This window comes from Acanthochromis polyacanthus, chromosome 15 (genome assembly GCF_021347895.1).
Source record: "Acanthochromis polyacanthus isolate Apoly-LR-REF ecotype Palm Island chromosome 15, KAUST_Apoly_ChrSc, whole genome shotgun sequence".
NCBI classification, from domain to species: domain Eukaryota; kingdom Metazoa; phylum Chordata; class Actinopteri; family Pomacentridae; genus Acanthochromis; species Acanthochromis polyacanthus.
In genome coordinates, this window is record NC_067127.1 from 33,138,479 (window position 1) to 33,153,417 (window position 14,939).

A 14,939-nucleotide genomic window follows, 5' to 3' on the forward strand; every position below is an offset into this window, starting at 1 on the left:
TGAGCTCTCTGAGTGGTTTTCTTGTTCCATATGCCACATTTTAATTTGAAAGCTTCTTCACATTAGACAGAAAGTTTTGCCTTTCTTAGTTTCAAAGTTTTTTTCCAGTATTTGTTTTCCCCACAGACGCAGATGAAGCCACAGCTCTGACAGAACAGAGCACCTGTAGACTTTCACAAAGTTTATTTTACTGTCAAAACTTCCACGGCTTCTCTCAGCAAACACGATGCAATCTGCACTTTCAACTGCATCCGTTTCGGACCAAGCATATTTAAATCTGCAACACTCAATGCTTATCGACTCGTTGTTCGTTATCGGCCTCGACTCACCACCGTGAGAGCGTCTCTTTCAACGTTACATCATTCTGCTGCACACAGAGGGTGAGGAGAAAAAAGAAAACATGAAAGGATTTTGACTTTTAATTGGAAATTTTTGGGTTACAAAGTACTTTGAAGATCCCTGCTGCCTCATAAGCAGTTTTCAAGTGTAATATTCTCTCAGGCCGTGGCCAAAGACCTCTTTATTTGAGGATCGTCTGCATGTCAAACCCTTAATTCTCCCTCTAGCTTCCTGCTCACCCTCGCTGCTTAAAACCTGTCGAGAGGCAAAGGCCAGATGCTGCTTCTAATGGATTTGGGATGAAGTTTTTTATATATTTACTCAATTTTGCATATTTCGGCCTCGTGAGTTATTTTTGGAACAAGCTTCCCCCTCCCGCCTACACTGTGTGTGGTCCAGTTCAGTTTTATCAGAATAAAGACTCTGTCCTGAATCCCCCACTGTTTTCTTTTCTTATCCCAGCAGTTAATGGGATTAGTCTGACTGAATCCACCATATCATTCTTTTACTAGAGTATTCTGTGCTCGGTGCAGCCCCAACGGCTGCAGCGACTGGCGCATGTGACGAGGAAGTGTGGAAATGAGTCACAGATGAGAACGCAAATGAAAACAATTTTTACAAGGGCCTCTGAATATGAAACTACACCAGTAGAGAATGAAACAATAGAAACAGAGAGATGGATTTCAGCAAGAGGAGCATGAACTGAAGCTTGTGAATGGCAGAGAAAAAAGAAACTGAGGTAAGAAGGAGGTAGAATCTGTGAATGAAAAGACGAGACGGAGCGGGATAATACCAGCAACCAGGAATCAGATATTATGAATGGAAAAGATGTGAAAGAAAGCCGTATGCCGAGATAGCGAGAGGAGCTGTTTGTGAATAAAAAAGAAACAAAGAAAGAGAAAAATGGAATGAAAGCCAGCAAACAATGGCAGCGGTGGAGGATGGTGAATGAAAAACAGAAACAAGACAGCGAGGACAATACAGCAAATTAGTAAATGAGAGAAAGGCCCACAAAGACTGATGAAATCTGAACGAGGCAGAAGATTACATGAATAATAAGCTCACAGAAAACCTCAGAAAGCAGATCAGATCGGTTTTGAAAATGAAGCCAAACTACAGACGAGATGCCAACTGACATCATAAATGAATTTCAGGCGTAATTTTCCAAAACAATGCAGCCAGAAGCCTCAGATGACTCCTGACATGGTTTTCTTTTGTGGCTGTAATATACAAACGCAGGCTTTCAGTGTGTCGTATAAATATTTATTCGCGATTAAAATGTTTCCTGACATGACAAGTGCGAATAAAATGGGAGGACGGCGGTTAAAGTGTCTATAAAATGTGTCTAACATTTAATTGAGGTGGACTGCAGTTTTTGCTAACGACTTTAAAAGTTTATATGTCAGTTTAAAAAGGACCTTTCAATGCATCAAAATGCATAAAAACATAAAAGTCCAATCCTTGCACTTATTTCTAGTGAAATCTAGATGTTTTTTCTCTAAATGTGGGTAATTACCACAATCTAAGCATCACCAATTCAACAAAAAAAGAGGGAACTGAGGGAGAAAGAGACAACTCAAAAAAAAAAAAATACTATAACCAAAAGAGTTCTGCCATAATCACCTTTACCTGTTCTGTTTTAACAAAATAGAAGCTCCAAAATCAACTTATCTGTGCCATCCAAAACCAAATTACAAAAGGAGTAGCAACTTTATCTAGATTGTAGCACTTCTTTCACAAATTACAAAAGGCATTAGCCCAAACAAGAGTCCCTAATGTCTTAAATTCACTATTTTCAACACTGAGACATGAAGACACGTGGGTGAACTGCACAAAACCCAGGAGCTGCCACTGAATGACGGGCTGGCAACACTTTTAATAAGTGCTAATAAGCTGGATAATGAGATGGATTTAGCTTGATTGGAGGTGCTTTGCGGTGCTGGTTAAATCAGACGAGCAGAAAGAAGATGCAGGATGAGAAGCAGACGGTCTGAACGCTACCGAAATTTAAGTGCAGCATGTCGTCCCAAAACAGATCAGATATAAAACGCGATTAAAAGGTTGAGTCCGTAAGAAGCTAAAGGGTCATTCCAGAATTTGAGGGCATTTTATGTCCTACTCATCAAGTTTCAAATAATCCATGTACAAAATACTAAACATGTAGTTGTTACGTGAATTTACTTGTTTTGAGACCAGAATCTGAAAAAATAGGAGAAAAGAATGTTTGAAAATATTTTTAAAACGCCAAATAAGTCTGCAGTTCCTCCTAAAATGCTATTTTTCTCTTGTCCCATACCCCTGATGACCAAATTCAATCTCAAATAAAACTGTCAAAATGAAATTTAAAGACCCTCTTTGGTATTGTTTTTTCATTGATGTTTCTTGTAATTGTGTGTGTGTGTGTGTGTGTGTGTGTGTGTGTTCTTGTACTTGCTACATTGTGAGGACCATTTTCTGCATTTAACTATCAAAGTGAGGACATTTTTACAGAGTGAGGACATTTTGGCCGGTCCTCACTTTGAACAGCCATGTTTGAGGGTGAAGACTAGTTTTTAGAGAACAGGTATGAATTGAGGTTTGGTTAGGGTTAGGGTAAGGCAATCAGTTGTGATGGTTAAGGTTAGGGTAAGGCTCTAGGAAATGCATTACGCCTATGGATGTCCTCACTAAGATAGAAGTACAAACATGTGTGTGTGTGTGTGGGGGGGGGGGGGGGGGGATCATAATTATTAACCATGGAACGTCTATCCCACAACGACCCTGTTAGCATCACCTTTTTATCTGGTAGAAGAAGAAAATAGTGAATCACATGAAACGCTGGAATTAACATCATCAAACAGTTTTCTAAAAGAATGGGAAGAACAAAGTTATGTCCTCTCTTCTATTTTATATTTCATCACATTGTCAGCCTTGATTGAATGTCTCTCTCTACCTCATACTATCAGGATCAGACTCATTCTTTGGACTGTTTTCCATCAGTCAGTTTGTCCTCTTGGTCAGCAGTAACAGCTAGCTAAATATCTAGCTTCTACTGCTGAGAAAAGATCACATTAGCATGGATTAGCAACCCCATTACTGTGTTTGCTAACCCTAGAGTAGGGTTAGCAAACAACACAGAAAACATTGAATAAAAATGGTACCAGTGATGTGTAAGCTGAGACAATCAAGCCTTTGAAAGTTTATTACCTATTATTGATGGATATGGAGCAGAAAATTGTAAAAGAGAAGGTTTATTTTTCAAAAATGTTGAATCCCAAATGTCCTCCAATTCTGGAATGACCCTAAAGTTGTGCCTGATTAAAATTCGGCACCTCTCTCAGTGCTGCTCCGGCCACGTTTGGATGCTAATTTAAACTCCTGTTTTGTAAGTGGAAGTGGTGGAGCTTTGTTTGGTCTCTTGGTTGTAGCTGTACGGGCCTTTCTCAGTGGTGATCACGTTAAAGTTGCGTCATTCTTGATGGGTTGGTTGATTTCGACCCAATGTTGGTTCTGTGAAATTACAAATCTGCATCCTTCTGATGTTGTTTGCATGATGTCAAGCAAAATCCTGAGTCAGTAGAGTTACTGCCGGGACCTAATGAATGTATGCTTGTAGAGTACAAGCAGAAACCAATCAGCCAGTGGTGTCCGGAGTTTAAACCAAACATGGTGAAATGTTTCTTAGCCGTTACACTGCTCACTCCTGGAAACAACTCCACTGGAACTTCTCACCAAAAAAAGGTCACAGGAGAAACATTGGTCTTGTGTTATTTTACAACATAGCCTCCTTTAACGTCAATGCACTATGTCCATCCATGAACAAGCTTCACTGTCCCTTTGCAGAACATCTTGAGCCTCAACAGCACACATGAGTTAATAATCACTCAAGTAGGGTTTTAGTTTGAGAAACAGAAGTCAGGCGGTGCAGCTCGGTGAGTAAAACTTGTTTTTCCACTGCTTTTTATTAAAATGCCACTTTTACTTATTCTCTATACTGTAATTTAAATGTGTCTGTGCTTTAATGTGTTTTATTTTCACTTTATCTCTTCCATCTTTTTGTTTTCTTACTTTTTGTCCACAAACCTCTTAGAATAAGCTCTAAAGGTGCCATATAAATAAATGCATGATGCTGTTGCGTGTGCTGCAGATTGAATTCCTGTATGTAAAGTGGATGAGTATGAAAATTCATAGCCTCACATTATTTACAATCCTGTATGCAATAGGCCATGTTCCTGACTCGTACGATAGTCCTTCCTGTGCGCGAGTGTTCTGTAATTTAACAAAACAAGGAAAATCTTTATAAAAAAAACTGTTAAATTGTTTTTCTTTCAAATAACAACAAATATTATTAAACAATTTCATTTTTGCTGATTTAATAACAAAACAGAAAAAATTCACTTGATAGTCTTCTAATAGAACAAATTGTTGTTGGTAAAACTACAGATTTTTATGATAATTTATAGTTCTGGCTTGTTTTGTTTTATTTTCAGGATTAACATTTAAAATAATAGATCTTACATAACTGATTTACTAGATTATAATCTGTAATTAAACAAAAACTAGGAAATCTATAAAAAATACAGTTACAAGACTTTCAGTCTTTCATATATACGGTACACAAATACTTCTACATATGTTAAATATTGGGTCTTGTGAACCCATGAGGGTTGGGCACGCTTGTGTGAAGAGACACGAAAATCAATCAATCAATCATGCTGATGATCAAATAAAGCAAAAAACAAACATTGTTTAAGGTTTTGGCCTGGATATTTTAAGGTTATGTAAATGAATACTTTATTTCTGAGATGTCTCAGTTATTATCTGTAATCTGTATAATAGTAGTACATTTTTCATACAATTGCAGTTAAATACTGCTAAAAATGTTCTTTTTTTAGCAGGTGAGGTGAGAGACAATGTGTCACTGGAGGTGAATGTCAGTCAGTGTGTGTGTGTGTGTGTGTGGTGTGTGTGTGTGTGTGTGTGTGTGTGTGTGTAATGACTGAGTGAATGTGTGTGAGCTATAAATCCATAGACGGTATAAAAGCTTTCACCATGGGGACTCCAGTGATGGCTACATGTCGAGTGTTGGGCTGAACGGTGGAGTCGAGGACTTGAAAGCGGATATTAAATAATTAAAGTAGCATCAAATGTTTCACAGTGTTAACAAATGGGCTAGGAGCCATTTAAGCAGCAGCCATTAAACTGCCTTAATTGATTTTCTTCTGTTTCTTTTCTTCCTGCTTGTTTGGGGACAAAAGAAGAATCTAGTAAACACCATGGTTGACTTTACGCATCCACGAGGTGAGACTAATTTAGTCTCTTTTACCTATTTTGTTGAACTATTTTCTATATGTTTGGTCAATTGTTTAACCTTTAAGGACAAATAGTTTTTTTTAAATCTCCACCTAAAAAAACAAACCCAAATCCAACCTCAGCCGCCTAAGACTCAACGGATCAGAAACACTGGAGAGAATCCAAAAACACAAAATTCTTTCTTACCAAAATTCTGAAAAGGCTGTTTCTAAAAATTCTCAGCGGCAGCTCGACCAGATCTGATGCAAACAGAGACGAATCACAACAATCCTGCATCCAGTTTAACCAGAGCAGCACCAGGCAGCCTTCAGTGAATGTTTCAGGCTCTGTAACCTAAAAAAAAAAAGAGGATTCTAACTGACTGTGGGCTTGTTTTCCACTGCAATGTCCATGAAACCAGAACAACCATGAAGGAGAGAGGACTCAGAAATATCATCTGTGCAGCATGACACAGAAAGACATAAATCTTTGAAGGGAAAAAAATGATGATGTGACTATTCATTTTTGCAAAATTGAAAGAAAAACTGGAATCAAACACACATCCTGCAGTTCAGCCAAGTTCAAACTCAATAAATTTTGTCACATGACTGTTGATTTGCAGCTGAATCACTAACAGCTTCACGATTGTGAAGAGGATAGAATTTTTTTAGTTTTTTACAAAATCTAGTGAAAGCAAATGCTACATTTTTTTGCAGAATTTTAAATAAATATCTACAATAAAATGATTTTGATTTGATTTTAATTTTACAGTCACAAATTTTGTAAATAATTCCTGTGCTTAACAGTTTTTTTTTATCCTATTTCATTTATATATATTAATGTATACAATTTGGGCCTATTGTTTTACAGTCAACACGCAAATGAACACTTTCTCCATGGATTTAAGAAATATTTTCTGTAACTTTAATTAAAATACCAAAAATCTGTGTAATGACAGTTCTTATCTATCTATCTATACAACCTATTTTTGATACTTGATTTTTATGTTTTTTAAAACAACAACAAATATCAGCAACATAACGATATTTCCCGTGATTCAAAGTTTACAGTAAACATTGTTTTTAAAAATTTGAAAATAAAGGGAATTACTTTTCTGAAAAATTGTAGGTTTTTATGTGGACATTATTTGCTGTTACTGGCCTGTTGTTTGGTCAACATGTAATGTATGTTTTTTACTCCTTATCTATGATTCAACAAGTAACAGTAAAACAGTACAGTTACAATTTTTAGTGAAGTCTGTTTAGTTGCTTAAATTCAATGAAAACTTTAGTCAAAGAAGAGAAAAGGTAGAAATGCACAGATAGGTACACAACTATAATAACATAACTTTTTTTATTGAAAGGCACTAATAATAAGGAGCGAAAATCTGAGAAAACTCATACGATTTGAATCAATCTTTTGAGTTATAACTTCTAACAAAATTATGTTCAACTAACAAGCTACAATGAGTTAGATTAATTAGATTTTCCTTCGTACTATCAGTTGTATTTAACTCTTTGACGCCTGGAATTTATTTACAATTAAATAAAAAAACATTTTTCAGTGTCTTTTTGATTTCCAGCTGATGCTAAATTAAGTGTAATAGTTAATTTATCTATTACACATAGAACAGATATAATAATAATAATAATAATAATAATAACAGATATATAATAATTAGGTCCCACTCCGACTGGTCCTACAAGAAACTAATGCTTGCAAAGGTTCCCAAGGTACGTCTTGAATACACACAAACTGGGGGAAGGGATACACTATCTCGGTTGCAGTCTGAATGAAAGTGGTACGTTGCGAATTTGGGACGACAATAGGTGTCAAAGAGTTAACTAAATGTCTGAAATTATCCAATAACATTAAGATACATAACTTAAAATCCTGACCTCAAAGTGACAAAAAATGGAGTTATCAAGTTAATTTATTACGTTACCTTAACTTAAATTTTATTACCGTATATTGAAAAATGAGTCTAAATATTGATCTGATGGAACATTATTATGTTGACACAACTCATTAAAAATAATGGTTGGTCCTAAATAGTTTATTAAATCAGTGAAATAGATTGTACTTTCTAGTGTGCAGCTTTGGGTCATTCTAGATGAAAGAAGGTAGCAGCGATCATTTTGAGTTATGACAACTTAAAAAATTATGTTCAACCAACAAACTACAATGAGTTGGGCTAATTAGCTTTTCCTCTACAATCAGAGAAATTTGAAATTATCCAGGCACGTTCAGATACGTAGTGAAGGGACTTTAAATCCTGACCTTTTGAATTTCATTTCATTGCATTACCTTAATTTGCACTTTAACCAAAATTTGAGTCTAAATATTGAGTTGATGCAGTTACTAATATTATTATGTCAGTACAACTCATTAAATGCAGTCTGAAGCTTGTTTTTCTATGGCATTCTTTATTAAACGTATGATACTATCCAGACACGTTCAGAAACACAGTGGAAGGTACTTGAGGTTATTGAGATCATTTCTTTCAGTTACTAAACCTCTATTTGATTTTAACTGAAATTTGAGTTTAAATATTGAGTTGATGCAACATTATTATGACAACACAACTCATTAAAACATTTGAAACTTAAATGGTCATGAAAACCAATAAATTTGATAATTTTTGTTTCATCACGATGTTTTCCATTAATTACTTCTTATAGAATGCAGCTTTGGATCACTCTGGACTGCACAACAAACAATGATTTCTGTTTTTTTAGGTGTTAAGCTTCTGGACTGACTGACCGCTGCTTGTTTCTTCGACATTCTAACTCTGCTCCAAACTACTTTCTGCCTCCCGAGCGGCTCTGTTTGGCGTGAAAACGTGGGTCCGTGTGATTGAGTGGTCGGACGACGAACAGACGGCGTCGGTCTCGGCCTCCAACCGGCAGCGTCTGAAAGATTAAAGCGCCCTTCCTCCGCTCCGCCGACGGCTTAAGGACATAATCAGTGTGATGGCCGTCCAGATGAAGTCACTGCTATTTTTTCTGCTGTCGCCGCCGCCTCCTCATACACTGACTCATCATAATCAACATGTCTTTGACTCATCATATTAACATGGCTAGTTGGCTCACGTCATAGTAATAACACTAAAAGCCAATGACTCAGTGTTGAGTGAGTTTGACAGCCCATCCTCCGACTGCTACATCTCCCCTCTTCGTCTTTCTGCTGATTCCCTTCCGCCCATCGCCATTTTCTCCTCTTTCTTCTCCTCCTCCTCAGTCCTACTTTTTCTTCCTCCCACTCTTTCTTTTTCGCTTCTTCCCATCTCCATCTCTCTTACACTCCTCCTCGTCTTCTTGACTTCGGGAAAAACAGAACTTCTCACTTTGAATAGCTCTCAAAAAGCCAAACTTCGCCAAAGAAAACGATGTGTAAAGAAACACATGCAGAGTCCACTCCTTCTTCTTTTGTGTAAAAAGTACAGTACAGTAGGTGTGAAGTTCTTCAGCTTCTCCCCTGCTGTCCGCTGTGTTTTGAAGAAGGCAGAATTCTCTCTTTATGGTATTTCTGAGCATGAATGTGGGAAGGCTGAATCGATAGCGGGCCGCTCATCTAAACGCTGCCCTGGGCGGCAAAATAAATGGGTCAAACAGCGAACTGCGTCACGGCGGCCATCAATAGTACTCTGATCAATAAAAACACAACATCGATGCAACTTTCTGTGACGGCCACACGGGAAGCCAAACTGTACTTTCAGTGCAGCTGCTGGTGCTTAAAATACTGTGCGTTATTATAACCATCGATCACATTTTCCACTGTTCTGGGAGGGCACTTCTGTCCTCACACATCCAGATGTGCAGTTTGGAACTCTGCAGGAGGTATAATATCTTGCAGGGTCTTTGTTGATGTTGTTTTTCCGCAGCTTAATGCTAAATTATATGAGAGATCACACAAATGCTGATGAATTCACTGTAAAGACAAGAATATGCTTTATAAACGCCCTTTTCCTTGTACTGTTTCCCCTCTTTGTGTTTTTATGGACCACCTGAAGGCTGCACTATGAAGAGACATTAACGTGTTATGTTGAGCCTAAAGTTGGAGTTGTCAGCTCTTCAACCTGTTAGATCACCTTATTAACTGACAATAACCTGCTCCAGACGAGGTTCTGTTCAGAGTTTGGGATTTAAATTAATTAAAAGAACTGTCTTCCTTTCACCAGATCTTTTCCAAATCCAGTTCTTTCTGATCGATATTCGATCGATTACAAGCTGAAGCTATGTCTGAAAACCTGTGTCCCGTTAGAAACAGGGATGTCCCCACCCAAATCCTGAGATTGATCAAAGCATTTTTAAACTGACTAGTATCACATTTAACTTACCTAATCCTTCATTTATGTTCACTGTCATACATGAACATGCAAACTCTACACAGAAAGACCCCAGGACCTTCGAGTATACAATATATTTCTACAAACTGCAAAAGCAGTTATCTCATGAGCCACTGGATTTAAGGTCACTCTCATAATTACTCAACTTTTTTTATAACATGTGTGATGGCCAATGGTCATTAAATGTCACAGAAGTCTTTGCCATGGTGCCCCTTTAATAGATAAATCCCAACATAATGCTCTGATTGTCAGCGTGGAACTACCTGCTTTTTCATGGCAGCAGCAGTGATGACCAGTGAGGGGCACCACAGCCACAATACTTGAAGTGGGTATTATCTACAAAAATGGTATTGGATTCAGACTCAGCATTGACAGATACTAGATAGGTTGTCTCGGCATGAATATTCGGTGTCACACAGTTGTCGCAGATTTTATTAATTTTCCTAATAAATGCAGCATTATCAGTCAGTAATCTATTACTGTGTAACACAAATGATGCATCTTGGACATTTGACAGAGAGTGCAGTACTCCGCCAAGGCTGTTCATTCCCCCATGTGGCATTGCCAGAAATGCAGCGTTTGTTTATTAGTTATTGATGATCAGAAATAACAACAACATACGTAGAATGCGGCCATTTAATATAGATGTAACCACAAAAAAATGACCTTGCGCTGAGCCCAGGCATGTGCTATGCATGTGCACATTATGTACGTATACGAATCACATAGCGGGCGGGGGGACTTGATGGGACTTGGAAACACCACCACAATTTAATCAATTGTTTCTTGTATCATTTCCGACGGATAAGTCCCTATAAGTCCGCAGTAGTGGATTTGTAGTAGAATCGTAATCATGGGATCTTCAGCAGGCAGCTGACATAGTGTTCACTTGCTGTCATAGTTACAGTGACGCCGTGCCACTATCTCGCAATGATAAAGAAATTTTCCATGGATCAGGACTATAAGCCGCGTCACTGCCAAAATCTGATCATCTGGGGCCTCATTTATAAAACACTGCGTAGGATCCATACTAAAGTTTGCGTACGCCGAAAATCCGAAATGGGGGTATGCCCTTCGCCCCTGATTTATAAAACTGTGCTTAAGCACAGCTGCATGCAATTTCCCCTTTATAAATCACACACCAGCTGGAAGATTGCGCAGGTGGATCCACCTCACATCCCGCCCACAACACACCCACATTTTACCATGAATGGTCAATGCAAAGTAACTCATGAATGTATCTGTATATAAATAAGCTGCTGGATCCACGGCATTTTACGCAGCGCCGGCCTGCAGTATTTTCCCTACACTGAGCGTGGTTGTGGTGTGAAGCATGTGTGCCTGCGTGCCTGTACAGGGCTGATTAATGGTTGGACGCTCATCCCATTCCGCCGCATATGGATAAATAAACAAAATAATTTACTTTTTTTTGCCTTTTTACTGTGATGGTTGCAGTGAAGAGTGACAGAAAATGGGGAGAAGAGTAGGGGGAAGACATGCATAAAAGTGCCATGGGCAGGAATCAAACCCAGGCCGCTGTGTCGGAGACCAGTCTCTGCAAACAGGTCACCTGCATAACCCAGTGAGCTATACGGGCGCTAGGTGCTCAATAAACAAAACTATTTAATGAAGACCAGCGCACCGGCCCAGATGTGGACCAGACCGAATGAAATAATGTTCAAGCCGCTCCTGTTGATATATGAACATAGTTCTGCAAATACAGTCGTAGGCCGAATGGCGCACTATATGAACATCTACAACAATGAGGGTTTATGATTATCCGGCTCTACAAGTCTAATATGTGATGACAATAAAGGTTTGAGATCAATCTGGTTTCAATTCGCCACTTCACCCTCTGGCACTGCTGTTCCCTCTGTCTCCAAAATGTGCATAAGCAAGCATCGAAGTTGGCGCACATTCTCACGCCAAGTTTGTTTTTAGAAATCACAATGTACACAGCGTACGCCACTTTCTACGCCAAGGTTGTGATTTACGCTACTTTCTAGCCCTGTGTTGTGCGTACGCAAGCTTTATAAATGAGGCCCCTGGTCCTTGTGTCATTTCTGACCTTCCCTTAAAATTTCGTTCCAAATCCGTTAATCTGTTTTTGAGTAATGTTCCTAACAAACAGACCTGACGGACAGACAGACAAACGTACGTTGATCGTCACATAACTCCACTGTGTTCCATTGTGAAGTAGCTAGTCAGTTTCAGTCAGAAACTTTGATTTGGGAAATATACAAAAGGATTATGGAGTCAAACAGGACCTACAACATTCACTAGTGACCAGATGTCAGCCACGAAGTGGTGAGGGAATCATTTTATATGTGGATGGGGCTTAAGGCTTCCATTCCTACATTTGATGCACAGGAAAGTGCACTTCCAGGGATTTTTATTGCCACATTCAGAGCAGAGGGTTGTTCCAGGTTATGAACACTAAGCCTCCTGTTTAGTGTCTGAACAGTTTTCGATTGAAATGCAGGCCTTTGTATGAGGAAACATTTTGTCTGTTGCTCATCCCTGAAACCTCCGAGACCCTCCGACGCTACAAATCCCAATTTAACCCCTGCCTGTTCCCAGTGGCCACATACAAAAGTGGAGCCAAAAGCCTGTTTTCATAACCTCCCCCTGGCTTTACACAATGCCTGTCTGATGTCTCTCCAAGAACTCTGTGCCTTTTGTGTGCTCTGAATGCACTCTGGAAAGAAAAGACGAGAGGCAAGAACAAACATTTCTCAAAGCTTTGTACGCCGCCTTGATTGCTGCATGAAGTGGATATGATTGATTGTCGGCTTCAGAAAAACAAAATTTAAATTGTTTGACGCAGTCGACACAAGGTACAGGCAGTAAGGAAGGCGGGGTTTTTTTCAGGCTAAGAATTATTTTTTTGGGAGTGACGAGACACCACATTAAGCATGATCAGTCCATGTACAATAAATCTATGAATTTTTGCATTTTTCTGTTATTTTTGACCATTTGATGTCCATATATTGCAGTTCTTATCACTCTGCTACAGGTGATTTCACTTAGACATGGACTAAAATCACCAAAAAATCCTCTACACAGGAGAAATGCTCGCTATGCAGTTGCTACAGTAACCCTGCAGATGATATGCACCTAAATCAAAAAGTGAGATACAATGTGAAAACCCCAAGGACTGAGGCTGGTCAGCTTGTGTTTGCTTTCTGGAGAAGAAAACAACATTAAAAGGATCTTTAAAAAAAACTCTATTCTATTTCCTCTGGCCATATTCCCAGTCCAGCTGACCTTCTGCATCAAAGAGAATGACAGGATCTAAACACTTTATGGCAACACATTGTGTTCAGGTTCCACAATCTGGGAGGATTCCTAAAACCAGAAGATTGTAGGCAGGTATAGCTGTAAGTTAAGGGTCAATAGATCAATGGGTGTAGGTTTTATTTGAATATTCAGGAACGACACGACGTGCATGGAGTCATCCCCAAGGAAATGAGTGAGTGACGCATGCATAATTTCTTGGATTATGGTTCAATTTTTATGCACCAGTTGATGATGCTGCCACCACCATGCTTCAATTAATGATGCCGACATCACCGTGCTTCACATCATGATACTGCCACCGCCATGCTTCAATTAATTATGCTCCCACATCATGCTTCATATCATGATGTCATCACCATGCTCAACATCATGATGCTGCCACCTCCATGCTTCACGTCACGATGCTACCACCACCATGCTTCACATCATGATGTTGCTGCCACCATGCTTCATAGTAGGGGTGATGTATTTGTGGTGACAGACAGTGTTTGGTTTCCACCAATTCTAGCATGCAGTACGATGAACAAAAAGCTGTTTTGTCAGAGTCTCCATATGTCTTCTTTTAGAACTCCAATACAGATTGAATATGAGCTTTTTTCAACATGGTCTTTCTCTTTTAGACTCTCCCATAAAGCTTTGTAAAGAACTGACAACAGTTGTTGTTTGCACATTATATTTCATGTCAGCTGCTGAAGCTTGTAACTCATTCAGAGGAGTCATAGGTGTCTTGGTGGCCTCCTCTAATGTCTCTTTCTTGCTATGTCACTCAATTTTTGAGGATGACCTAATCAAAGTGACTTGTATTCTTCCCATTTCTTGACAATAGATTAGTTCGGACTACTTTTTAAAGGCATTGTAATAGAATGTATATACACATCTAGTTTCATTGTCACAAAAGATTCAGTGGTTGTATGAGTTCATAATTCAGATTTTGGGAGTTAAAAAGGAGCCAGTGTAGTGAACTATATTTATTTGTGTCTTTGAGCAGTCACATATTGGCATGATATTCAGCTGAACCTCACAGCCAGCAGCTCTCCATTATCCAGTCAGTGTGTGATATATTGATACATATATCTCACTGTCTTGCCCATGAAGAGGATCCTGTTTCCAGAGTATAAAAGCTCAACAAAGAAGCTTCTTTTGGACAGACAACAGAGGAATAGCCACATTTCTTTTTCTATCTCTGCCCATCTCACTTTCTTCCTCGCTTCTTCCTTCACCTTTCCACTCAGTTATTATATATTGAGAGCTATTTATATATAGTAACAGTGTATATCCTTCCTTGAAGCGAGCACTCTTCACTCTTTTTCCCTGCTCTGTGGGATCTAGGGGCTTTCAGCGTTTCTGTGAAAGAATGCATTATGAAATATGTGCTTATGTGCGTCTCATTCATGGTAAATGTCACAGTTTGAGTTTGTAGTTGTTCAGAATAAATCGAGCAAAACGAGAAATGTACAAGCACTTTAAATCTTTGCATCTGTGCATCTCCGTCTGAGAACGATTCACAAGACTCCTCGAAAAGCCTTTAGCATTATTTACTGCTGCATGCACAACATCCATCCATCCTCTATACACCTCTTTATCCTCATTAGGGCGAAGGCAGGGGACACCCTGGACAGGTCACCAGTCTGTCACAGGGCTACATATACAGACACACAGTCACACTCACATTCACACCTGC

The 14,939-nt window shown here is 38.9% G+C and overlaps 1 long non-coding RNA gene across 1 annotated transcript; it reads left to right on the forward strand.

Annotated features, from left to right (window-relative positions):
* Positions 1–766: 766 nt before the first annotated feature.
* Positions 767–9,786, forward strand: LOC127537479 (uncharacterized). The gene is made up of 3 exons (XR_007947137.1): positions 767–1,078; positions 5,577–5,619; positions 8,349–9,786. It is a non-coding gene; the product is annotated as an uncharacterized LOC127537479 (long non-coding RNA).
* The last annotated feature ends 5,153 nt before the right edge of the window (positions 9,787–14,939 follow it).